This window comes from Panthera onca, chromosome B2, assembly GCF_046562875.1.
Source record: "Panthera onca isolate mPanOnc1 chromosome B2, mPanOnc1 haplotype 2, whole genome shotgun sequence".
Classification (NCBI taxonomy): domain Eukaryota; kingdom Metazoa; phylum Chordata; class Mammalia; order Carnivora; family Felidae; genus Panthera; species Panthera onca.
Genome location: NC_138343.1, coordinates 112,536,823 through 112,563,830, shown reverse-complemented (window position 1 = coordinate 112,563,830; position 27,008 = coordinate 112,536,823). Strand labels below are relative to the sequence as shown.

Sequence of the window (27,008 nt, the reverse complement as noted above, 5' to 3'; positions counted from 1 at the left end):
GCAGTCTTGGCCTCCTGGTGTCTGAGTCACAGCTTGAGGCAGGGTCTGTGCAGGCAGACTCTGAGGACAGGTGGGCCCACGGTGCCTGGGAGGAAAGACTGAGAAGCCTGTCTTTGGATTGAATGTTACTAGATTTTGCCCCATATTTTAAATATAGAAGATTAAATAAAGATTAAAAATATCATTAGAACTAGCTTATTGGCACTAAATAGAAGCAATTTTCAATCCTTCATATTATGGGGTTTTATTACTATGATTTAACAATTCTTTACCTAGAATTTAGAATTTACTTCAGAAAACTAACAAAATTTTTGAAAATTCATGCAAAATTTTGTGTACATGTGTTTTTGTACCTATTTATGGGAGAGGATCCTTAACTTTCACCAAATTCTTAGAAACTTCCAGAATTCCAAATGATTAAAAACCATTGTTCTAACCTCAACAGATGAACACGCCTCTCCCTTGGTTCTCTGGAAGATTTGATGTTAGTTCCATTTCTCTGGCTACTTGGTTAACATTGTTTTAGAATAGCTGAATATGTACAGATTTACCCTGTTATATATGTTTCATTTGGGATATTATTAAGTTATTTTGCATTACTTCCTAATCAGTGGCTTGATGATGGAGAGAAGCATTCTGCACTTGATTGGGTAATGATAAGACTCTATTTAAAATTTTCAGTAGATAAAACATAAAGGAAGAAACTCTAATTCAGTTGTCTCAGTGAAGTTGCCCAAAGGGAGCTCCTCAGACAGGGTTTCATTCCTATGTGAATCCAGTCTTGGGGAAACTCTTGTGAGGGAGAGTGTGGAGCAAGTTAAGGAAGGGGAAGGAGAAAGAAGCCAGGCAAGGAGGTGATCCTTGATCTGACTGTGGGAAGTTTAAATCTCAATGCAGGGTTGCCCCACCTTGACACAAAGGGACCAGCCTTTCTCATCTTCGTATCAGTATTGGTCATCTGCTGGGAATGAGGAGGAAGGTTGTGGGTGTAATAACAGTGAGAAAGGTGGTGATGGCTGTGATGGCAGTGACAATGGTGGCCATTGTGAAGGAGGTGATGGCGGTAAGAATTGTGGCTGTGGTGAAGGCGGTGATGGCAATGATGGTGGCTGTGGTGAAGGCGATGTAGGCAGTGACATGGTGATGGGGGTGATGTGACCTCCCTACGCTTCCTAGTGAAGTGGCACCAGAGAGCCCAAGGCAAGTGTCTGGAGACTATAACAGAGGTCAGTCTTTACCTCACCACTGGCAGCAGCTGAGGGAATGGGCACCCTGGCCGGTAACGGCAATTTGGGAGAGTCACCAACAGCACCCGCTAACAACATTTAATTCTTTCTGTGTTTAACTATGTCTCTGAAAATTTTGAAAGTCAATAAATGATCAAATACATATTGAGAGTCTATTATGTGCAAGATATTTTAAATTTAATAAAAATGACCTCTTAGTAGAAGTATGACTATCATTTGTTAAACTGTTGAAAGTTAACGATCTCATTTTAAGTCATCTTTTGGTCTCTCTGGGCTGTGTGCTGTGCTGACAAAAGCGATAAGTATTAAAAGGGGCTGGTGTGCTTTGGTAAAATTGTGCATATTCTATCTGAGAAATCCCTGCCTTAGGCTTCAATTTATCGAGGACAATGGTTTGTAAATTTTAGCATGCATCAAAATCACCTAGAGGGCTTTTCAAAACCTGGGTTTCAGTCTCCCCCCGCCCCCCCACCACCCTGGTTTCTGGTTCAGTAGGGTCTGGGATGGGGCTGGAGACTTTGAGTTGCTAATGTGTTCCTAGATGCTGCTGCTCCTGATTGTCTCTCTATATTAGCGCTCCAGCAATGACATAGCTCTTATTTCAAGCTATCAAAGACATTTGAGACAGTCTCTTCTTAGTTCTACTTGTAGACACTCACACACATTCACACACACACACACACACACACGCACGCACACAGTGACAGTTTACTTAGTTGTACTTGTTTATTGTTGTGTGCTTAAGTTCACAAGCTCTATCCAGGTGGGCATTGCAGAGACAATTAGAAAACTGAATAGTTTTCCTGAGGGTAACATAAAGATTTAGATCAGCACCATAGAATGAAATATGATGCAAGCCACATATGTAATTTAAACATTTCCAGTAGGCACATTAAAAAAAAATTTAAAAAAGGGCACCTGGGTGGCTCAGTTGGTTGAGCATCGGTCTCTTGATTTTGGCTCAGGGCTTGATCCCAGAGTTATGGGATTGAGCCCCATATTGGGCTCTGCACTGAATATGGATCCTGCTTGGGATTCTCTTTCTCCCTCTCTCTCTCTGCCCTTCCCCTGTTCACATGCACTCTCTTTTTCTCTCTCTCTCAAAACAAATAAACATTTTAAAGAGAGAAAGAAAGAAAAAAGAAAATGGTGAAATTAGCTTAAAAATGTATTTCATTTTATACAAGAAACCAAAATATTACCATTTTAACGTGTATAAAATTAGTGATTTATTTTGTATTCTTCTTTTTGAAACTAGCTCTTAGAAGTCGGGTGTATTGTGCATCACAATTTTTTACTAGCCACTTTTCAAATGCTTAATATCCACCCATAGGTAGTGGCTACTATACTGAACAGTGCAGAATATGGTCTGCTTTTGCCAGAATTATTTAACTTGTGATCTGGTTAATTCAAGAAAAAGTGTGATTTCTCTCTTTTGTTGTCTAAATTATCCAATTTTCATTTGGTGGGTAGAAATCTGCTCTTTAAGGTCTTAACAATGTGCAGTAATAATAAGAGGTCCACAAAGGCTGCTGAGGATACCAAAGAGTCTCTGAGTGTGTTTACCTACAGAATGCAAGGGAGAAGTGGCATTTTTCAAAATAAATTTATGATTTTGATAAATGAGTCAGGAGCCCTTTGTCATTAAGGACACAATGCTTCCCAATAATTGCAAATTTTGAGTCAATCCAGTGTACCAGGGGAAGACAAGATCGCCTACTTTACTATAGCCATTCTACCAGCCTGAGGGGGTAACAAGGCAAGTCTGAGGACTCCATCACACATGGAAGCAAGCCAATGGGAAGCTGTCAAAAGTTGGTTCCAATTAGTCTGAGGTTAGCTAGAGGTGTAGCCTCATTTCTGACTACTGGCAGGGTGCTAAAACTCATGTAATGCAAATGAAAAAAATAATGAAAGACAATTTATATGTATAGGGCTTCCTAGAAAATGCCTTGATATGTGTTATTTCTCCCTTTGACTTGGTGTCTGGAGGTAGGTAGCATTTGTATTCTTTGTCCCCCATTCTACAGATCACTGTGGACAATGACTTGCCCCTGGTTGCATGGTTACTGGTGCATGAGCCCGGATTTGAATCCATGCTCTGATTGTCACCTAGTCCCATTGCACCCAGACACTGCCTGTGAAGTACATGTAATGTGGGTGCCTGGAGCTGTGAGAGACGGAGAAAGCAAGACCTCAAGTCATGTTTACAATTGAATGATGTCAGATATTTCCTAGCATTTAAACAGTTTCTTTTTCTGGTAAACTGTAAGTGGAAGGACCTTCCAGTACTCTGACTTAACCTCTGGAAACTTGAAAAATTCTGGACCTTATATTGATGCTGATAATACACATATATGTTCTTTTCTGAGCTTTCCCAAAAGCCCCTAATGTGAAGACCAAGCAGCTGAGAAATTGTTACTTGGCCTGCTTTTGGCAGAGCTTACCCACTCCTACTTACCTGGGCCTCTGTTACCTATATGTGAGACAGGGAACTTGAATTGGGATCCAGTGTCCCCTTGCCTCTCTTTAGGTAGGCTGTGTGCAAGAACTGAGAGAAATTAGCCTCCCCTTGAGTGAGACATTTTGGCACAGAAGGATGAGATATTTCCAAGTTTTCAAATACAAAAATGAGGCCATCACACTGCTTTTTAATGTCCCTATGGCTTGTGGGACAATGCAGAATGCAAGGGAGAGGTAACATTTCTTTAAAAAAATAATTTATGTTTTTGATAAATATGAGTCAGTTCCAAACACTGTGCCCAAGCCTGGCTGGACATTAGAAACACCTGAGGTAAAGGCGCCTGGGTGGCTCAGTTGGTTAAGCGTCCACCTGACTCTTGGTTTTGGCTCAGGTCATAATCTCACTGCCATGAGATCGAGCCCCGCATCTGGCTCTGTGCTGACAGTGAGGATCTTGCTTGGGATTCTCTATCCCCCTCTCTTTCTGCCCCTCCCCCTCATGCATGCTCTCTTTCTCTCTGTCTCTCTCTCTCTCAAAATAAATATACATTAAAAAAAAAGAGAAACACCTGCGGTAGAAGGTATTTTTTAAAATATGGGGATGCCAAGGTCTATCACACAGAGATTCTGATTTCGCTGATCTAGGGTGAGATCCTGGCACTGGTGTCTCAGGTGATCCTCATGTGAGACCTGAGTTAAGAGGCAGTGTAAAGTGAAATTTTAAGTTCATGTCATTCCTCTCATCCATATACAATTTTCAGGTTTTCTGGGAAACTCAAACTTCATCTTAGAAGTGCAATTTGAAGTTTAAAAAGAGGATAAATGGCTTTCTTATTTACGTCTGCAAATGCATTTGGAAGGCAGATGACACAGGAGATAATTGGCCCTGCTGTCTTGAAATGACCCTGGAGAACTGTGAGGCAGGACAAGCATTGTGGAGACTGCTCACCAGCTGTTCCCCACTTTTTAAAAACTTGCAACACTACTTTTAATGCTTTGGGAGGAGCCCCACTGGAATAAAAAATACTGAGAAGGGGTAACCCCCTCACCCCTGGAGCACATTTTACTCTTCCCTCTCTCTGTTCCCCTCTCATACTCAGTTTCTCTCTGTTAACTGGGGGATTTATTTTATTATTTTTTTTTTTATGTTTATTTTTGAGAGAGAGAGAGAGAGACACTAAGCGTGAGTGGGGGAGGGGAAGAGAGAAAGGGAGACACAGAATCGGAAGCAGGCTCCAGGCTCTGAGCTGTCAGCACAGAGCCTGACTCGGGGCTTGAACCCAGGAATGTGAGATCATGACGTGAGCTGAAGTCGGTCACTTAATTACTGAGCCACCCAGGGGCCCCAACTGGAGACTTTAAATGCTAAGTAGGAGTTTGGGACTCATAGTATTTGCCATTTTTGTAGAATGGAGCTTTATATTCTTGGTCCAGTTTTGGATAAGTGACCGATTAAGAAAGACCTGAGTTAAAGTCCCAACTGTTCCTCTTCCATGCTGTGTGTCAACAGGCAAATTCTTTACGTCTCTAGTTGCCAATGTCCTCATCTATAAAATGGGGATGGCAATATTTATATCATTTGGTTGTTGTGAAGGTTAGATTAAATTTTGTATGAAGACTGTATAACCCTGAGTAGGGAGACTTGCATTTAATGAAGTATCAATAAGGAACAGCTATTACTACTCTCCTATGAATTGTGAGCTTTCTCATTACAGTAAATAAACATATATCATCCCCACCTGATGCCCCACCATCTTGGTTTCTCCTAGTCCTCTTCCCCACCTGACTTCTCTTTAAGAAACCCCAAACAGGATCTCTCCATGTACACCAACCGTCTCTCCAACCCTAACAAATTTCTGCCATTATTTAATATGGCTCTGTTTCTTCTGAAGGTCAATGTTGCTTAATAGTAAAACTGCCCATTATAGCAATTTTACTTACTTGACCCCTCATTTTGCTCTATGTAAAACCCAATGTTTGTTTGTATTGTTGACTGGGTTTTTCCATTCTTTACCAGTTTGGCCAATATCGCTGGGATCTGCAAGTGTGAATCACACTTGTCCCCGTTTTCATTTCTAGATTTTTATACAGCAGTCAGCTGGCAACACTGATTTCTTGGTCTCCATAATGGCATATCTTGTTCAGTTTTCAGATATGTTATTCTCACCAGCTCCTGCCTGCACCCCAGCTACATCCTTTTCTTCGTCTCAAAACCAACTTTCTTAGGAAGGTTTGCCACATGAGGTTACCCAGATTATGTTTTTTTGCATTTCTGGGAGCCAACCATGAACACAGACCAGGATGTGAATGGTGCTCCCTAGTAGTTTGCTGTGACTGCTGTATAACCATATAATGGTGTGCCTTTAGTATGCCTCCAGGCTTATTCTCATGGATTTATTAAGAGCCCTTGTTTTCCAAAGTGGTTGTACCATTTTACATTCTCACCAATATAGGTGTATGAGAGTTCCAGTTTCTCCACATTCTGACTAATACTTGTATAATTGGGTTTTCTAATTTTAGCTCTTCTAATAGGTATATAGTGGTATCCCAATATGGTTTTAAACTTAAAAAAAAAAGTTTATGAATGTATGTATGTATTTATTTTGAGAGAGAGAGTGAGAGAGCGAACATGGGAGAGGCAGAGAGAGAGGGAGAGAGAAAAAAATCTCAAGCAGGCTCCCCACTGTCAGTGTGGAGCCCAGTGTGGGGCTCGAACTCACAAACCAGGAGATCTTGATGTGAGTCAGATGCTTAACCAACTGAGCCACCCAGGTGCCCCTCCCATATGATTTTAATTTGTATTTCCCTAATGATCAGTGATGTTAAGCATTTTCTTCTGCTTGCTTGCTATTCATAAATCTTTGGTAAAGTGTTTATTCCAATCTTTTGCACATTTAAAAAATTAGGTTGTTTTCTCAGTATTGACTTTTTTTTAAATATGAAATTTATTGTCAGATTGGTTTCCACACAACACCCAGTGCTCATCCCAAAAGGTGGCTTCCTCAATACCCCTCACCCACCCTCAGTATTGACTTTTGAGACACACACATTACATATGTTTATACATAATATATATACTTTTGAATTTTGATAATGTCTCCTTGACAACTTGTAAATTCCTTAGAACAGAGGAGTTCCTTGAGAACAGAGACACATTATGATATGTAAATATGTGGCATCCATTTGAGATTCAAGTACTTGATCGATACTTCTTAAGCATTTCATGGTGGTGAGGACCAGTCCACATGTCTCTGTGACACATTTGGAGACCATGCTACCCAGAGTCAATACTTTTTAACATTAAGCCTTTGGATTAACCTAATCCTATTTAAAGAGTTCTGTATGCATAGCATATGTTATAGAATTTGCAACAGAAGAAGTACTTTTAAGGTTTTGTTAGAGAATGAAAATTTGGTAGTTTCACCCAGGTGGTGAAATCAGGAAGCATTTCCTTCTAAATTATTAGCAACCTGCTTGGAGTACCAGTTTAATATTTCCAGCAGACTGTCTTTGTAGGTAATTTTAAATAATAAATAAACAATTTTAAAGAAACTAGTGTCTGTTTACCAAATGCAGAATGTGTTAGTTATATTGCCAAGGGGCAGAGCCATGGTTTCTGAAAATAACTTTAATAAGTTCAGACCAACTGGCAACCTAAACTGAATTATCTACAAAGCACAATGTCCTTTGGGATAAATGTCATTTGAAAAGTGAATACGAATAACATATTAAACCTCTCAAAGTAGTTCTGCCTTCTTCTCGGGTTGACTTATGTACAAGTTGGTAGCAGCAACTCCCTAAGCTGTGAGAAAAGATTATTCTATTGGATCAAATGATACCCCATGCAGCATTGGAGCATACAATACTAGTCCTTGTAATTTGAGCTTAATTTCATTTTTAGACTTAATGGACAATCTCCAGCAGGTCAGTGGCACCTTGACGGATCCCCTAGTTCTTCCTCCCTCTTCTGGGCGGCTGTCAGCTAACCAGAACCAGAACTTCCACTCACTGAACCACCCAAGGAACTAGCTCAGTTTTGTTTTATCCTGACTCTGATGTCTCACATCCAGTGATCTTTCTGGTTAATATTTTAAGTCTATTTCCTTTTGTCTCATTCCCAGAGCCCAGTACTTTCATTCTACCTGAACGGCACAGCTTCATCTTGGAATTTTTTTTAACTTTGTTAACTACGTGTTTGCAGGCTCTACACACTTCATGAGAGGGGATTATTTTGTTGAGGCTTTCTTATTTTCCTGATATGATTTACATATGGGATTCTATGTTTTTTTCTGTTATTTGAATGTTAAATTAAACCACCAAAATCTTATAATAATCACCATCGTCCCATGGCAATTCAGAGAGTGTCCCAGACACTTTTCATATGTTATCTTTAATTTTGATAATAATTTTGTGAAATAGGTGTTAATTCACTCATTTTACAGATGAGAGAATAAGTTGTCTGCCCAAGATCACACAGCCACAAGTAAGTGGCAGAGTTTATTATCGTTCTAACCAGCAGCAGCAATAATTTTTCTTTAGTTGTTAAAGCTTTGTGCTAGAATTTGGAAAAAGTAAATGGAAGAACTTCCATCATTATCATCAATACATTTTGAAAAAAGTCTATTATACACATGGGAATATGGTGTAACTTAATTCTTTGACAGCTTTTAAAAGATGTGAAATGGAGACTAAGAACTGTAAGGTCACCCGAACTTCTACAGTCTCTTGAAGAATCAAGTATTTTGACATCTACTATCATCCATTTTTTTCCAATTGGTAAAGAGAGAAAAGTTTTGTTTATTACATACATGAATTTCCAAAATTCATTACTTTGATCTTTCATCTTCTGGAGTGAATGGGTACTTTTGCTATTAATTAATTTTTAGAATGATCGATAGAAATTTTACTAGTTTACAGATTTCATAAGTGTATATTATTTCATGTACAGGCATTGGAAAGTGGCCATTTAGAAGATTTACCTCCAGTCATCCCATTCAGATACAAATACAGAAGGCAACTTCCTAAGGCTGAAGGTAACCTTCCAGTAAAGTGTATTTCAGAAGCTGGGATGGACAATGCTACTATAATGTGGACATCATTGTGTGTGGGAGGTGGCAAGTTCAGATCAGATAGAAATTAATACCGTACAAATATATTAATTCCTCTTACATATAGAAATGAAAGAAATTGATATTGTATTACTGGATTGTAACAGAAGTTTATAAATGGCGAGTACATAATCTTTATCAAATTCAAGAGGGGCATAGTACTGGGGAAGCTTTTCTCAATGAATTGATATGTATTATGCATTCAAGTTATCCACCCCCCCTGCAAATCTGTGTTATGCACTGTATGAGAGCACTTCTGAGATATGTATTTGGAAACCCTTATATCCTCATGACATTCTATAACATCTCTTCACAGCACTTGCCAGTTTTAAAGTTGTCCATTTATTTCAATGATCAATTGACGAATGGCGAGCTCTCTCTCTGGACTGCAAACTTCTGTTTTTTGAAAATGTTTTATTTATTTATTTATTTATTTATTTATTTATTTATGAGACACAGAAAGACACATTCCAGCAGGGGAGGGGCAGAGAGAGGAGACACAGAATCTGAAGCAGGCTCCAGGCTCCAAGCTGTCTGCACAGAGCCCCACATGGGGCTCAAACCCACAAACTGTGAGATCATGACCTGAGCCGGTCTGACACTCAACCGACTGAGCCACCCAGGTGCCCCTCTTTTTTTTTAAAGTTTATTTATTTATTATTGAGAGAGAAAGAGAGAGAGAGAGAGAACAAGAGAGAGAGAACATGAGTGGAGGAGGGGCAGACGGAGAGAAAGGGAGACAGAATCTAAAACAGGCTCTAGGTTCTGACCCGTCAGCACGGAGCCTGATGCGGGGCTTGAACTCACACATCATGAGATCATGACCTGGGCCGAAGTCGGATGCTTAACTGACTGAGCCACTGGACTGCAAACTTCTTGATGGCACGGACCATACCTGCTTTGCTTACCATTGTATCTGCCTGACATGGTTTCTGGCACATAACACGTGCTCATGTACATAGTTGTTAAAAAATTATTAAGTGAGTGAACAAATTCTTGCTCTCCTGTGATTACAGTCTGAGAAGGAGGCAAGTTAGACACAACACCTATATGCCTTTTAGCCTCATAGGGGGAAGAGGACAGTGCTGGTGGCTTGTGTGCTCCAAGAATCTCTAAGTCCTCCCAGTTCTTTCCATGAAGTGGAAGAAGAGGGGTGGGATAAAGCATCTAGCATGTCCATGTTACAGTCAGAGTGAGGAAAGTGCCTTTCAGCTTCTTGGGGAAAAAAAGGGATTTTTTTCATCTGAGTTGAGGGTAGGTAACCCAGGGTGTTCAGTACCATTTTTAGGAGACTGACTATGAGGCTCCATATTATAAGCTCCTGGGAGGCCACTCGCTTCTGCTGTACTCCTACCTAGCTAAGGGATCCCCTGTTCAAAACAGAGATGTAAGTTTCTAACGTGGAAATCAGTGGGGAAGTAAGCTCCAAAAAGGACTTTAGCCATATAGCCATAGAGCCATCTTAGATAAAATATTGACTACATTTTCTGTATATTGAGAGATGATTTGCAACAGGAAGCTAACTTGAATAATAATTCAGTCCAATTAAAGAAGGATGTATGGAAAAAAAAAAAGTAGTTTTAGCTTTCAGTGTAGGAAACTTCATGTTGGAGAGAGAACCTGTTATAAACAGGCTCTAGGTCTATATTTATATTTTAGAGGACATGATTAATTCTTAAAATAATGAACAAAGTAATAAAACTTGCATAAAATAAACCACATGTGCTAAAACTTGCTTTTCCCCCCAGACATATATTCAGGTAAAATACACAGATAACGGAAAGCTTTAATTCCAGTGAAGTTCTGGCAGCATTGACATCATGCATCATAACTTGGTATGTAACATTTTAAGTGATCTTAGTCTAAAAGGCCTTGGGAATGACATGTCAGGAAAAGAGGAGATGTACAGGAACAGAGAAAGCAGTAAGTTCCCCATGTGGATATCACAGTGCTCCAGATCACTGAAGTCTGAATGTGGGAAGAAGGACCCTGGCTGCTTCCATTTGCCATGGATCTGCTGGGAGAAGCAAGACGACCCTGGAGGCTTGTAGTTCTGAAGAAAGGGCATCAGGGCTCTCCCAGTTCCCTCCAGACTCTTTTGTTGTGCAGTTTCTCTCTCAATCCCTTTATCCAGGTTGTCATTTCTACTCTCCCTAGATTCAAATGATGATTTCAATGATTTCTTCACAATAATCCTTGGGTCCTGGCTCTGATCAGCAAACTGGTTGTTTGTTTCATTTTTCAGATATTCCTTTGATTGGTTCCTGGTTCCTAGTCTCCATATTTTGCATTTTTTTTCTAAAAGAACAGCATCTGCCACATGCCATATCAATCCTATAATTGATCCAAGTCCTTTTATATTTGATTAGTCTTCTGAAAGCAATGAGAGTGTCATTTGCTCTCTTAAAAAGTTATTTTCTCTGGATGTCTGTCTGAACTCCAATGCAGTTAAAATCCTTGAATTTGTGATGCCGCAAATGGGCACACCCACTGGAAAGAATAGATACTCATTTATATCCTTGTGTTATCCTCATTTGAAAATTCAATGGCTAAAATGCAATACTTACAAATTCTAATTCCCAAAGTAAGGGATTTGTGGACGTAATAGTTGACAGTTTCACTCCTCTACATGTGCTTCTTTGTGTTTCTGTTCAAAAGTGTATTCTGTTTGGGTGTAAGTTTTCCAAAAAATAAGCCATTACCATGAAAAAGGTTTAATTAAGTGCATAAAAATATGTTTAATTAAGTGTAACTAACTGGCAAATTCATTGACCTCTGATACATAGAGGAGAAAGTAAGCCTCATTAATGGAAATTGACATAGAATCAGAATTTCAGAACAAGAAGACATTTTTGAGCATCTGGTCTTACATTCTTGTTCTTTGAAGAAATAGTGTCTTGTTATTTCTCAGTCTCTTGGCTAGTAATGGAGAATAGATTTGTCCAAGTTTATAGAGTTATTGGTATCAGAGCTGAAATTAGGCCAATTTCTCCAGACTCTTCAGTCATCATCCTACTTCACTGGTTACACAGATACATGGATTCATTTGGTAAACATGTGATCGTTCTGTACAAGCAGATCAGGTGAGTTATGAATAGGTGTGTAAGGAAGTGAGTAACTATATTTTTTCCCCATTCTTTTTTTTGTATAATGAAATTTTCAAACTCAAAGGGATCGTCTTGACTATGTTTGGAAAATTGGATGATGAAACATCATGGGCCCTGTTAAGGTTTGTGTGAAAGTTATGTAGGTTCAAGTCTCTCCTCAAATTTAAAATCTTGTTTGTTAGTTTTTTTGAAAAGTGGACAGATGTTCAAGAAGTTTTCTAATAATTCATTTCCTGGTGTTGATGTAAGAGGAAGCCAGACTGAGCTTACACTGAAAAACTGATTCAAAGGAACCACTTTTCTAACAAAGTAACCTTTTATCTAATAAAAAAAATAGTTTTGACAGGGAGGAAAATGGTTATCAAAAGAGGCATGAATCTCTAGACGATACCTGACCATCTTCCAGCTATACATTTAAATACACATTTCAACAATCATTTAAAAGACAATGGTTTTAAGTGCACAATTTAAATTTCACATGCATGGAGACTTCAAACCATTCTGAATCTTCTTCTCCAACACGGTCCTCCAAACCTTCTTAGTCTTTCTTTAGCCCCCTATTCAGTCCCTATGTCTTCGAAGCTCACCAACCTTGCAGGTCATGTTCAGAGACAGCAGCTATGGGAGGCAAAAATGCCAGGCCTTCAACTTGGTCCAAGTTCAAGTGAACACAAGATCACATGAACAAGAGTGGACATGAGGTGTTTGCAGACATAGCATACAGGACCATGTTAGCGGAACTTTCCAAGTATTTCCTTTAGGTTGATTTTATGTCTAGGAGCACATGGGTTGTTTTTGTTTAAGTAAACATAAAATAATAAAACCACGTTTCAGGGCATTAAGTAGATAAATTGAAGAAAAATGTTTAACCAGAAATAATTATGCCTCATTTAGATCTCACGAGCTATTACTATTTGACAAAGCAGCTGCAGTTTTAAGTAATGGCCAAGTGGGAGCTATATACACATTCCATGGTAGGAGTTGATTATAAATACCGACCTTTTGCTTTAAGTAACATATTAGCCAATCCTTCCTTTGATGGAAAAATACGTACATAAAATCCTTTTAAAACCCCTATGGGGTATGTGTGTGTATGTGCGTGTATGTGTGTGTGCGTGTGCGTGTGTGTGTGTGTGTGTGTATGGTGGGAACAGAGAAGTGAGGGGTACTGTGTATATGTGTGTATATTTAAGGGGTAGATTGGGGGGGGGCATGAAAGGACCCTAGTATAGGCAGTCTTTGTTGTGGTGACAACAATATATTGAATACTCCTAAGTTCAAATTGGTGAATCTCAAATAAATTCATGTCGTAACAAGGCTCTTAACGTTTTAACATAATTTTAGGAGGTTGAGTTGATTTAAAAACTTTCATGACTTGAACAGTTGTCAGATACAATGTAGCACACCTAGCTAAATTTGAATTTCAAATAAACAGCAAATAAATTTTTAGCATAAGTTTATCCCAAATATTGCATGGCATATACTTACACTAAAAATTCATCATTGTTTAGCTGACATTCGAATTTAACTGGGTGTCCTGAATCTTTATTTGCTAAGCCCGGTAAGCAATAGCTAAGTAAATATATGGAAGCCATTCCTTCAAAATTATTTAGTACAGCATAACTCGAATGTGCTATTTCAAAGTAAAGGAGCTGTTTCATCAACACTCGAGAAAGTTACGATCTGCAGTTGTGTCAATACCAAAAAGCTCATGTGCCTGACTTTTGCCTCCCCCTTGTTTTATTTTATTAAACAATACCACTCCAAAGCCCAATGCATTCACTTTGAGGGAGGATGCCACATTTTAGCTATTCCCTTATCCTTGAAGACAAAAGCTTTGAAAAATTAGGACCATGTTTGGGTCCTAGATACATAAAGTATGCTTGCCAGCAAAATGCAATGTATTGCTTCAAGCTGATTTCCCCCCTTTTCCTTGGGAGAAAAGTACAGCATCTTAAACTAAAGCACACTTCAGCCGTTCCCCCTGTGCTAGCCTGGTGCCAGCAGCCACAACACAGGGTTTTCATCTTGGCTTCAAAGTGTGGTGGAGGGAGTTTGGGGGAGGGGAGTGGGGAAGAAAAGGGAGGGCAAGTTGAATGCAAAAAAGGAAACAAACAAACAGAAAAGAAAAATGGAATGGGGTGAGTAGAAGGAGAAGTCTCCTATCTTTCAATTATCACGTCCCCGTGGCCAGGCTGTGAGATGCAAAACCTTCACCGTTTTCCCTGTTGTGTATTGTTTTTGTTACTGCCACTTCCCATGCTGGGAAGATTCTTGTCATCCCTCACATATTTTATCCACAGAAAAGGCTGCCCTGCCCTGGGCTTGGTGATTGAGGCTGTGCCCCTGGTGTGCCACTCTATCACTGGTTCCCAAGGCTGTCTAGCCTGGGAAAAGCTGCGTGGACACGTTCCAAAATCAGCATTACATGCATCATTGTTCTTACCCTCCCTGATTAGAGTGCACACAATGAAAACAACAGCAACAGCCTCGTTTTCTAGCCCTCCTCCCCACAAGGCAGTTCTTAGTCTGTTTTTCTTTCTCTAGGTCTTCCTACAAGTTAACTGCTTCAGTGCTGGGGGAGTCCCAGACCTCACAGCAACTGCCCTGCCAAGTTGTTTTGTGCTTCTGGGAGGTCACTCCCAGCTCTGGGGCAGTGGGGAGGCGGGCAGAGCTTTCCTGTCTCCTGGAAATCTGGGCAAAGTAACTAACAGGGCGAAAAGTCAAAAGCTGTGTGTGGTGCTGCTGGGTCAGCTGTGGGCATGCATTCCAGGACAGCTCTTCACAGCCCTGAGGTTGGTTAGGGGCTCTGAGTTTCTCATCTGTAAAGTGGGGACAGATGTAAAGAGGTGGGGCTCCTGGTGGAGGTGGGGGTCCTGGTGTTTTAACTCTGAAAGCCACAAAAATCTATTTGCATCAAACCTGTTGGATTTAGTGGTTGAGTCTCAATTATCCATAGGAAACTCTTCTCAACCGTCTTTGGAACTTTTGAATAAGATCTTTATAAACATTTGCAGGTATGTGGGGATACTGGGTGGGGAATGATAATTTTTACTTTAAAAGCTATTGGGCAAATCCAAGTCCTATTATAATAAATACTAAAATGAAAGTTCTGTTACAAAAATAAAAAAAGAAGGAAAAAGACATCCAATATGCAGCTTGTGACTTCTTCTTTATTTTAAATAGCGAAGGGTACGTGATATTTCAGGATAACTGAAGAATTTGTTCCTCTGGATTATATTGTAACATAATTGGTCTGGCTTTTATTAAGAGTGTGAGCGGGTGAAGGGGCTATGTGAGGCTATGTGAGCGTGCGTCAGTACACTCAAAGCTGTAACTATAACTGTTCACAGATTGCACACCTATCATGAAGCTGGAGAGCCCTTACACACACCCAGAGTCACAGCCACAGTGGAGAAGGACTTTAATGCAGATGTGGAGACAGACATTATTTGCTGTGTTTCTGGTATCTGTCCTGAGACCAAGCATTATGTACATTTATGGTCTGGATGGGGGACTGGTCATGAACTTGCTTTCAGCCCACTCAGAAAGATGAAAGGCTGAGGTTTACTTTTGAGTCACTATCCTTGACTTTAAGTACTTTTAGGACGTAAAACAAATAGAGAATGACCCTAAGCATTGTGAGTTCTTAGAATGCAGAGATTCACTGGTGCTGTGCAAAGGTTTCCTCCTGGTTGAAGCTGGATGTCACTTTCCTGCTACTTTAATAAAGAGCCACAAGACTGCTAGTAGAAAACCAATGTCTTTTATTGACCTATACAAGTGAAGAGGCTTCCTTCCTCTTCCTCTCCCCCACCCCCCGCTTCTTCCACATGACGCCAGAGGCATGATGGCTGTAATTAACCATAATGCTGTTAGCCAATTTCTGATAAATTGTATTTTTGAGGTCCACACATCACATCCGTTTTCCAGAAGTTTGACTGTTGGCCAATTACTTGTCTCCCTGCAAATATCTATACAGGATGCCCAGTGTCTCAAAAACAAATAAGTGAGCCAAACTCCAAATCAAAAACTGAATTGTATCATTTGCCCAAGACATGATTTTTCTTACCAACCATAAAAATCTCACAATGAGAATTGAGGTAGAAAATCATAGTATGATGCTAGGGACAAGAGTAGATCTAGTCTGTCTACTAGACAAATTAGAGAATTTGAATTCTAGAAGAATTTGAATTTGAATAGAAATTGAATACCAGAAGCTGAATTGGTTCTGGTTTTCAAGGCTGTAAAGGTCCCTTTTGTAAGGAAAGCTTATTTCTTTGGACTCAGGATACAAGTAGGGAGGAAATGCAACATCATATCCTCTTACAGGCTTTTTTACTACTCCCAAACACTCTGAGAATAAATGTTTGTGGGGATGAGTTAGACTATTTACATTATTACATTGTATCAGTAGCATTTCTTTCCTTGAAGTAAAACTGCTTGCTGGCATTTGCAGTAGTATCTCATGTCGACTCTTCCTGAGTCGACATATGTAAGCAATCTCAGTGCAGGGATCTTCCTTGTCCATATCCCTAGCTGATCCTGAAAGGTTCTCACCAGAGAGGAGCTGGCAAAGCCACTAACAGAGCAGAATGCAGGCAAGAGCACAGGATCTGGTGCTTGAAATCTTGTCATTTGACTGTGGCTCCATCACTTGGAAACTTTGGGACAACCAACCACTTTCTCACTGTTCCTACTTCTCAGAACTGATGTGAGGATTAAATGAGATAATGGGTAAGAATGCCATATAAAGTGTAGTTAAATTTTAGTTGCTGAAGTCTTATCATTGTGTAAAAACTGTGAAAATGAGATTTGCCACTGAACCAAATTGATTTACAGTGTGTAATGCTTAGCGAGTTTTATTGTTTTTTTAAGTGTAGCTCTGCATTAGGCAATTGCTTTGAAGCTATTTCAGAGGGGGCTTTGCACACACAGACACCAAACATTTAAACTTTAACAATATCTGAATTAGTTTCCTTGGGTTGCCATACAAAGTACTACAAACAGGTAGCTTAAAGCAACAGGAATGTGTTCTCTTGTAGTTGTTAAGGCTAAGGTCTGAGATCAAGGTGCCAGCAGGATCATGCTCCCCCTGAGATTCTGGGTAGAATCTTCCTGACTCATTCCTTACTTCTGCTGGTAGCCATCAGTCTTTGGCCTTCATCAGCTTGCAGTTGAATAACTTCAATCTCTGTCTCCATGTTCACATGGCTTTCTCCCTGTATCTTTATGTCTTCCCATGGTTATCTCCTTCTTCTTGTAAGGACACCAGTCATGTTGGATTGGGCCCATTCTAATGACCTCATCTTGATTATATTTGTACAGACTCTATTTCTAAATAAGGTCACATTTGTGGGCACTAGGGGTTAGGACTTAAACATGTCTTTTTTGTGGATACAATTCAACTGGTAACAATATCCTACAAAACAACCCAGTATCTCACTGACTGGGGACCTGGCTGCCAGCCTCAAATTTGCTATTAAGTAGCCAATAACTTATAGGTAAAATGAGGGAGTTGGAATAGATCTAAGGATGCTTTTCAATTTTAATGTCCTGTAATCCTAGCATTAGCATTTCTTTCTAGAAACATGAAGGTTCTCTTTACTCGCTTACAAATCTATGTACACCAAAACCCAAAAGTCTGGCTGCAGAAGGAATGAGTGAACCGTTGTAATTTCTATGAGCCCAGCAAGCAGAATGTTCCTTCTTCAGCATCCTCAGGCCAGCTCTCACTTCCTTTTGCCTGGACTATTACGATAGTCTGTCAGCTTCCTTGAGTCTCCTCCTTGAAGAGCTGCCAGAGTGAGATTTTAGAAAACAACTTGATCATGTCATACCCTATATGACAACTGTTTCATGGCTCCCCAGGTATGCCGTATGGGATACCATTCTGAGCTTGGCACCCAAGGTTCTATAAGCAAGAACCAAACTCACCTACACAAGATTTACCCTCAATAAATCTAATGTATTAATTTCTCTCCCATCATTTTTCACATTTTCATACTTTAGCGTAGGATGTTTCCTCTGACTGTTAGGATTTCCCCCCCTCTCTTCTGCCTAGAGAATTTCGATTTATCCTACAAAGTCTAAGTAACGTCACCTCTGGGAAGTCATTCCTGACTGCCCTTCTCGGATGTAACCATTTTCTTTTCTGTATCACCATATAGTTCATATTTATTTCTAGTCTTTCACCTATCATAGAATTATAACATTGGTGTATGTGTGTGTGTGTGTGGGGGGGGGTTCATACTAGTTAAGATGTTGCCTAAGGTTTGGGTGATGTCCCTCCATCAAGGTATGTATCTTCTTTATTTCCAGGTGTCAAACACATAGTCGGTACTCAGAAACATTTTATTAAATTGAATTAAATAACCAGTTCTTGACAAGGAACTGAAACCAGCAGTCATGGTCAAATGGCTTTTTTATATGTGTTGTTGAATTAATGAAACAGGAAGGCGTGCTTTGGCACAGCTGTCTGGCATACCTGGGTTAAATTCTAGTGCAAACAGCTGCGTTGCTGTAACTTGCTGTAAAACATCCACTTCACACGGTGCCGTGTGCTGTGGGGCCCATGGAAGGCAGCCAGGCCCAAGGCTAGCAGTTACCTGAAAACACTTGGGTTAAGTTTCTATTGTCATGGTGGTTAGGCAGCCCCTTGTAATTATTCCCTTCAACTGGCAACCTTGCCTCACAGAACATATTCTGATAGGGCTGGACTCCCAGACAAGTTGCTCTTGGTTACCACCTTAAATGTTTCACCGCTGAGAGCTCTGCCCAGGTTGCTTGGAAGCTGCCTTGCAAATAGCCTAAGCCCATGTCACAGGACTGCAAGTTGTAAATTATCAACCACATTAAGAGACATGTTGGCCAACTTGGGGGCTGAGAACCCCAATGGGGTTATCGCTATGGGTGTGCTCACTTGTATTCTCCCATTAAATTGGCCTCTTTCTAATGCTGCTACAGAACTCTGGGAAGTGAAATACCAAGCTCCTGTAGAGAGTTCGGCAAGGCCAGGATAGGAAAAAAGGAAAGGGGTAAAGCCTTGGGCACTGCTGTGGGTGATGCAGGAGAAAGAAGATAGTGATACCAGAGTTGGAAGAAGCTGGGGGATGGATGCTGAGCCTCAATTTTGGCTATAAATCTTGTATGGGATGAGCTAATCTTTTTGTATATAGTCTCTGTTATCTAAAGAGTGGATGAGGGGCACCTGGGTGGCTCACTCTGTTAAGCATCCGACTTCGGCTCAGGTCGTGATTTCACAGTTGGTGAGTTCAAGCCCCATGTCAGGCTCTGGGCTGACAGCTCAGAGCCTGGAGCCTGCTTCAGATTCTGTGTCTCCCTCTCTCTCTGCCCCTCCCCCATTCGCACTGTCTCTCTCTCTCAAAAATAAATAAACATTAAAAAATTTAAAACGAAAGAGTGGATGAAAAGACACAATTATCAATCCTCTTTTTTTTTTTTTTTTTGTCAATATGGACAGTCAAACCTCTATTCCAACAATAGTGCTTTCAAATACCACTAACTGGTCATTGATAAGTGCTACTGCCTGTATTTGTGTTTGTCTTGATTCTACAATGAGAGTGAAGCTCTTTGAGAGCAGGATCCATATCTCATCCCTCTCCGCTATACCTAACACCTGATTTTCCTACACCTGATCACACATGAAAACTTTTGTGATTAGAGAACCTTCAACATAAACACTGCAAGTAAGATTCCTCATAATCCAGGTGGGTAAAAGACCGCCTATGGCTTTATCCCATTACTGCTGTTGGCAATGAAAGTACAACAATTATGCAAACTGGAGACGCGTAATGGCCAGACTTTGGAAAACAATAATAAATCATAGTGGGTAAATGGATCATTAGAGATATGTTACCAGAGAGCTCACGATTTACTTTATCTTACATATTCCGGCTTGGTAAATGCATGAATTTGTTGAAAATTCATATTATAAAGGCCTACTAAGTGTAAAGCACTCTGCTAGGTCTTATTATTAAGGATTAAGAGAGTCAACATACTTGAGAGGCTGTTTCTAAAAGTTTTCTGTGAGGAAATGCCATACTACAGGAAGGAACATCACCTAAACACAGGACTCAAATCACTTGGAAAGGAGCGTCTGTCAGGGGGGCAGCATGGCCCTCTAAGTACTAATGGGTCCCCAATGATGTTTCTCAACCAACAAAGCTGACAAAATACAACAGACTCATAGAATCTACAAATCATTTCCTTCCTTGTGCAAAATGCCAGTGCCATCTGACTACCTTTCACACACAGTACAGATTTCTGGCACTCCATTATGTTAGGAAGCCTGCCTATCACAAAGACCCCTGAGTCCATCCCATGAAATGTCAAAAATATTGTACATATTAGTGATGGGCCAGCCTCAGAAGTGCTAGAGCTTTAGTCTGGGAAAAGATCCAAGATTTTCTAAGCCTATATAAACACTTTTGATCTTGAAAAATTGGTCTGTAAATCTTACAAGAACAGGTCTCTCCCAGGATTTACAGTATGATTTTGGTTTGGTGTACCTTATGTGGTAATTTTTAGGGAAATTTTCCTATTTATACCTTTTTATTTTTACCATTCTGACCAGGAAAAAAAATGTACCGAGATATATGTGTTTTATAAGGGAAACAAATTGATTTTAATTTTGCACAAAAGTCACTTTATCTCTGAAAATAGGACAAGAATGTATCCACCAATCCTTATCTTACTAAAATTAATTCAACATTTCCAATGAATTATACACATATGCTATATTTAGGAAGAAAATAAATACACATTGAATTTCTCATGATGGATATGAACAAATGTGAACTGATATTAAAACTAAAACAACACTTTGTCAGCACTTTGTATATTGCTTTTAATTCACACTTATTTGGACATATGTGCATAATATTTTCTATAACATGCAAACACAATATGTGTATAGATAGAGTACATCTGATTTAATACATCACAGAGATCACATTTTCTCAAGCTCCATTTTAAATAAACCATGGAAACGTTGGTTGTAAAGAAGATTCTACTACAGTTCAGTTTCAAATCTAGTAAAGTTTTGGGGAGGAGAGGTATAGGAAAGAATTTCGCCAGTTGTGTTCTTTTTTTTTTTTAATTTTTTTTCATGTTTATTTATTTTTAAGAGAGAGAGACAGAGACAGAGACAGAGCGTGAGCAGGGGAGGGGCAGAGAGAGAGGGAGACACAGAATCTGAAGCAGGCTCCAGGCTCTGAGCTGTCAGCACAGAGCCTGACGTGGGGCTCAAACCCACAAACTGTGAGATTATGACCTGAGCCAAAGTAGGACCCTCAACCAACTGAGCTATCCAGGTGCCCCAAGCCAGTTGTGTTCTTTGGGGTGTAAACATGTATGACTTGAATAGTATTCTATGGTAATTTCTGGAACTGTCATCTAAACACATTTTTTCTTTCACTATAACACTTTTTAGAACCTTTAAAATGCAAATGTTTAGTTGGATTTTTCAAGTGGAATCTTTCCCAAGAGAGTAGGTATTCATGAACTAAATTTGGGGCATACTAATATAGAGGAAAATATATTATAACTGAGGCAAGAAGACTCAGATTCATGTCCTGATTCTGCCATTTACTTGAAATGTGGCTTTAAGAAGACTATTAAACTCTAAAACAAGTAGGCTAGATTGGATGATCTTCAGTGTTTTTTGTTTTAGCATTTTATATGAGGTTTCTACTTAGGGTTATATGCTATTTTCTTTATTCCCTGGAGGTCTAGCATAGTGCCTTATGTTTTGTTGGCCTCTAATAAATGTTGATTAAATTGAACATAGCCTTTTAAGTTTTACAAATCATTAATGGAGCCATTTTTTTTTTTTTTTTACTAGCTATGTTACTTTGAGCAAATCATTTCTTCTCTCTGAACTTGTTTCCCTGCTTATAAAATTTAGGACCATTGGATTTCACATCTTTTTTATTATTAGAAATATTTTTCATATTCCTGGTAACACATGGATATTTCTTCAAATGAAACCTTACACAGAAGTCCAATGTGTAAAGCAGATAGGAAGTGGAGCTGCTCTGGTTGGGTGTACAACCAGGTCCACCCTCCCCCATCCCAGCCTACCCCTGACTTTTTTTCTTGCCCCTGTCCTCAGGTGTGGGGAGGAACCCCTAGAGCTCCTCAAAGCACAATCTGAGAAAACATCTTAGATTTTTCTGGAAAATATATAGAACTCTTATTGCTGAGCCTTAATATGCATTGGGGTAAGTAAAATATAATCAAGCACCTCTCTACCTGGAAAAATTTTTTTACATTTTTCACGAAGCACAGTCTCAAACAAATGCCATAAAAATCAAGTGTTTATAAAAACTACAAATGACAGACCCAATTTTGGCTTTAGTAACATATTTGAAAATCAAAAACGATTTTTATTTCATATGTAGACAAGATTAACAACCTATAATAAATCCCTATTTATCCTTGGAGTAATCTTTATGGTCCAAACTGAAATAATTGTACTTTATCATGGTTTAATAGTCTTTCATCTCTATGATTCATATAACCAAGACCAGAAACAGGTAAATATTTCATGTAGATTTATGAAGTGAAAAGTAGAAATTAAGTTATTAATTATCAGTGAATGCTAGGATAGCTAAAAATGTAGCTTAGCATTTCAAAAACATCTGGTTAAATGCTAATGAAAAAATATATCTGGAGAACCAGTAGCTGCTAGAAACCATCAGGAAACATTTCAGTGACATGTTTATAAGAGACCTTAGGGCTTTCTACCTGATGTGTGTATTTTTTAAAAGATAAACAAGACTGAAATTTGTGTCTGAAGAAGACAAGCTCTTTTTTTTAAAAAAATTTATTTTGAGAGAGAGAGAAAGAGAGAGCGCTTGGGGGAGGGGAAGATAGAGAGGGAGAGAGAGAATCCTAAGCAGACTCCACGAACCATGAGATCAAAATCAAGAGTTGGATGCCTAATTGATTGAGCCACCTCAGAGCCCCAGAAGACGACAAGTTCTTGAAGATTCAAGGGTGAGTGTCACTGATACTGCAACAGAAAGAAACCCTGCGTGAAGCCAAGAGCCCCTACCTTTCTCCTCCTCTGCACTTAGAAGCTGTGGGAATTGTGTATGTTTACAATCTCTGCCTTCCTCCCTCTAGATAGAGCAGAGTTGAGGCAAGGCTGGTGTGTGATTGACGCAATCAACTTCATCAAGCCCAGCTTTCTTATTTGCAAATGACACCAAATTTGCTAGGAGTTTGTTGATCTAGAAAACAAGTGGCATAGCATTTTGCATTTATTTCCATACTAAAATCCACACCAGCTACATTTGGGGACTGGGCTACAACAAACGTCATTACTAGATCACTGTGTTATCCTGGGGAAATATTTATTCTATAGGTTATGATTCTGGGATCATGCTTAAAGTGAAAGTCTGGACTAAGGGAACAGAGCACATACGAAGTATTCAGATGCCTTCGAACTGAGCGTCAGGCAAAAACAAAACCTACCTCGGTTTGAGATTAAGGGGGCAAGGCAAAATGGTCAGATTCAAAAAGAAAACCAGACTGTGCACTTGCAAATTTTAACCAATGTGTTCAAAAACAAAAATCTGGGAATTATTTTTTGTGATAAAGAGGAAACATGTTAGAGTATGGTGCTTTGTTGAGCACAACATGGAGAATTCAGAATACAAGAAGATGATGTAGAATCCTTAGCCTCCATGTCTTACTCAGTGATGGTTTAGTTGTGCCCATTTCTGGCTTCACAAACTTGAGAGAAACAGAGAACTTGGAGGGTCTTCAAAGGTGATTAAAAGGATGGAAAATAAGCCTTTGGAAGAAAGGATTAAAGAAATGGGCATGAATTTAAAGGAAAGTAAAAGAAAAAGCCCTTTGAACATGCACATATTTGAATAATTTTAAAGAATTCATTTTTGTTTCTAGCTCCAGATTATTTTATGGAGAATTTCCTTTCAATAGAAGATCACTAATATGTTATAACATTTCCATAACCAAAGTAAGAGTAACCAAACACAGCAAAGAAATTAAACTAAGTTCCAGCAGTACCTACCATGGTTTTATAATTTTTATTTGTGTAGAACATGGAATTTGCCAACTTCTATTTGATGAGAAAGTATGTTTATACCATGTTGTGAATTTGCTGTTGGATCTGCTTTTCTAAAATTATGTTGTGTTCAGAGACCATATCAGGTTAACTTCCCTATGTGTCAGTATCAATCTACAACAGATCACTGGAAGGAGAATGCAAAAATTTATTTTTAAAAATCTGTATAACAGTTTAGAAATAACCCAGCTTTAAGGACTGGCTAGATGAGGCAAGTATCCAACAGAATCAAAGCTACTTTTCTATGGATTTATGCAATATAGCTAAATGGGTTGCTATATACGAATATGGGTCTTCCACATATGGATATGTGAATCTTGGTTTTTGGTCCTTGGCCTTGAGCGAGGTGCTTAAAACTTTCTGAACCTTAGAATTATCATCTGTATAGTAAGGATCACAATATAAATCTATGAAGTTATTCTTGGTAAGTGAAAGAAAATGTCTCATAGGATAATTATAAGAAATTTCATCAAGTATTTCAACAATGCCTAGTGTGCAGTAAGCACATAAGTGTTAGGTACGATGATGATGATGATGAAGGTTATGGTGATGATGGTGATGATAAAGAATCTAACTCAGTTCCCAGAATATAGTGGGAACTCAAAAACATTAGTTAAAGCTGCATCTAATAGGACATATTAAAAAGAAGTGGTGGGATTCTGCAACATAGGTATAGATATTTAAGTATTAAGTGAAATACATTAGAAACGTATAAAATCTTGAAGAGAACATTTGGAATAACTTACCGTCAAATTGCCAAATTGAGATGTATATTGAAAAATGGAAAGAGACAATGATAAAATTAATAAAAGAAAACTTACACATAGTATATATTAAAACTGAATGCTCATTACTCCAAGATACAGTAGAGGATAAGCTTATAAATAGTTTCAGGGAGGGCTCAGCAAGTCACAGACTCATGACAGGCTAACACAGAAGCCACCGTCTCCTGCTGGAGGCTGCTCTCAAGGAGAATAACCATGTCATTGTAGTCTGACCCTGGTACACTGGATGGCCAAGGATGGCACATAGACTGGCAATTCCTGGTCATGGCTGTGACAGATCACCTTAGGCCATTGGTCCTTGAGGATGGCAGACTGAAACTTTCAGGGCAAGTTTCACAAGAACTCTTTGCATGTTGATTACTTAGTGGACACTTCCCAAATACAAAAGGGTAGGCAGCCTGCTTCTCTGTCCAGTTTGATATAAGTTCACCTTCTGAATCTAGATGTATTAAGTAGAAAGCAGAATAATGGAAGTATAAAAAGCCTTTCTCAAAAATGAGGAATTCAAGCTTAAAGACACAGAAACACGACAACCAGTAAACATAAGAAATGACTCTTAACAGTCTCCCGAGGCCTGTTTTGTTATTTGAGCAGATACCTTCATCACAGATCCACACTATGCATCAGATCACACATTTATCTTAGTATAGAAGAACTATAAAGATACTAAAAGAAGAAAGCATGGGATTGTGAATTCGTGATCTTTCTGCAGAAATGCTCATCACTTTGGTAACATTTGAGAGAAGGCAAGCAGAGATATAACCAAAGCAGCCAGGGGTGCAAAAAGTCAGCAAGAGAATTCCCTCCTCTAACTCCATACCCAGAACTGGAGACAATTCACACTTGAGAATTGTCTCCAAAGTGCCATTGCTATCCTTCCAGCCAGCTGGGGGAAAGACAGCAAAAATTGTAGCTGGTGCCTGCAGGCTTCCAGTCTGTAGCGGAGTTTCTTTTTGCCACACCTGAGCATTAAGCCTTACCAGTGTGCAGAGCATACTGTGCTATATTGTTAAGCCTCACACTCCCACACCAGAATGAAAAGAGCCACACCAGTGTGCCAGTACAAGCATTAGTAGATAACTGAAAGCACTCCCGTCAATCATCTGCATTCCGGTTGGCTTCCAAGTCTTGTCTAGGTCATATTATGACTCCTTTATTAGTGTTTAAGGTCACCAGGAGACAGGCAAGTGCATCCTATATCAGGAAGTGTAGTGAGCCTCAGGAGTGAGATATTTGGCTTTCATAGGCACTGTGGCCAAGACTCGGAAATCCAGGGAAATGAGTTAAGCTCAGTCAGACTCCAGGCGCCGTGCTGCCTCACAGCAGATAGAATGAAGTAGAATAATAGAAGCTTTCCTGCCATTCTCAACATTAGATTGAATTCCGGTCAGCCCTTCCAGTTGAGTTTCTGAAGACTGTTTTCTATTCAGCCCCCACACTGCAGGCTGTAACTCACGGGAAGGGGCTCTAGAGAAAGGTTGGCCCCAAATTCAGGCTGGATGGTGCCAGGGAAGCCCTCCTGCAGGAAGAAAGATTAAGGGGCATGTGTACCCATTTGGTGGGTGAGTGCAAAATTTAGTGCCTACATTGGGCTCCCACAGAATTTACTGCCTTGCTGACTTAGATCTGGTGACCACACATAAACATGAATATTTACACATTTCCACACGCTTCCTTGCACGGTGACTAACCACATCTGTTTAACTCTAGTGGAGAAGGAAACAAAAGGCAGCAATGGTCATCTCCTCCACCCACTGGCGAGCCTATGTCCTCGTAAGATAAGCTCTCAGCTTGTCTGGTTTGAGCTAGGCTCGTTCTTTTCACAATATGATTCCTATTCAAAGTCCTAAAAATTCAGATGACCTCACTGCAATATGAATCGGTAGCCCAAAAACTTTTCCTTTGTGGTATGATAGTAAAACACAGGGCGGTGGAAAAGCTAGCAAAAGGCAGTTCAAAAAGAAGAAACTTTCTATTTCGATTAACTGATAAAAGTAAGTATCACATTGGCAAAGTTGCTGGTAATGGATTACTACCTTCTCACCTCTAAGAATTCCACATTCACATGATGAGGTAAAAGCACCAGCAAAATTTTCAACATATAGAAGGTTGAGACATAATGATGCACTGTGATATCTGTACTACTAGAGTTTATGTAAATGTTCATGCATTTGGTCTTT

At 39.5% G+C, this 27,008-nt stretch overlaps 1 long non-coding RNA gene across 4 annotated transcripts in view; it reads left to right on the top strand.

The window, feature by feature from the left end:
• LOC132667611 (uncharacterized) overlaps nucleotides 1–27,008 on the top strand; it is a 247,883-nt gene that overhangs the window by 128,395 nt on the left and 92,480 nt on the right. For 3 of the 4 annotated variants that reach the window (XR_013555752.2, XR_013555754.2, XR_013555753.2), the window contains exons 3-4: nucleotides 8,659–8,743; nucleotides 10,579–10,653. This is a non-coding gene — a long non-coding RNA (uncharacterized LOC132667611). Of the gene's footprint in view, nucleotides 1–8,658; nucleotides 8,744–10,566; nucleotides 10,654–27,008 lie in introns of all 4 variants that reach the window. The other variant, XR_013555751.2, reaches the window with a different exon arrangement.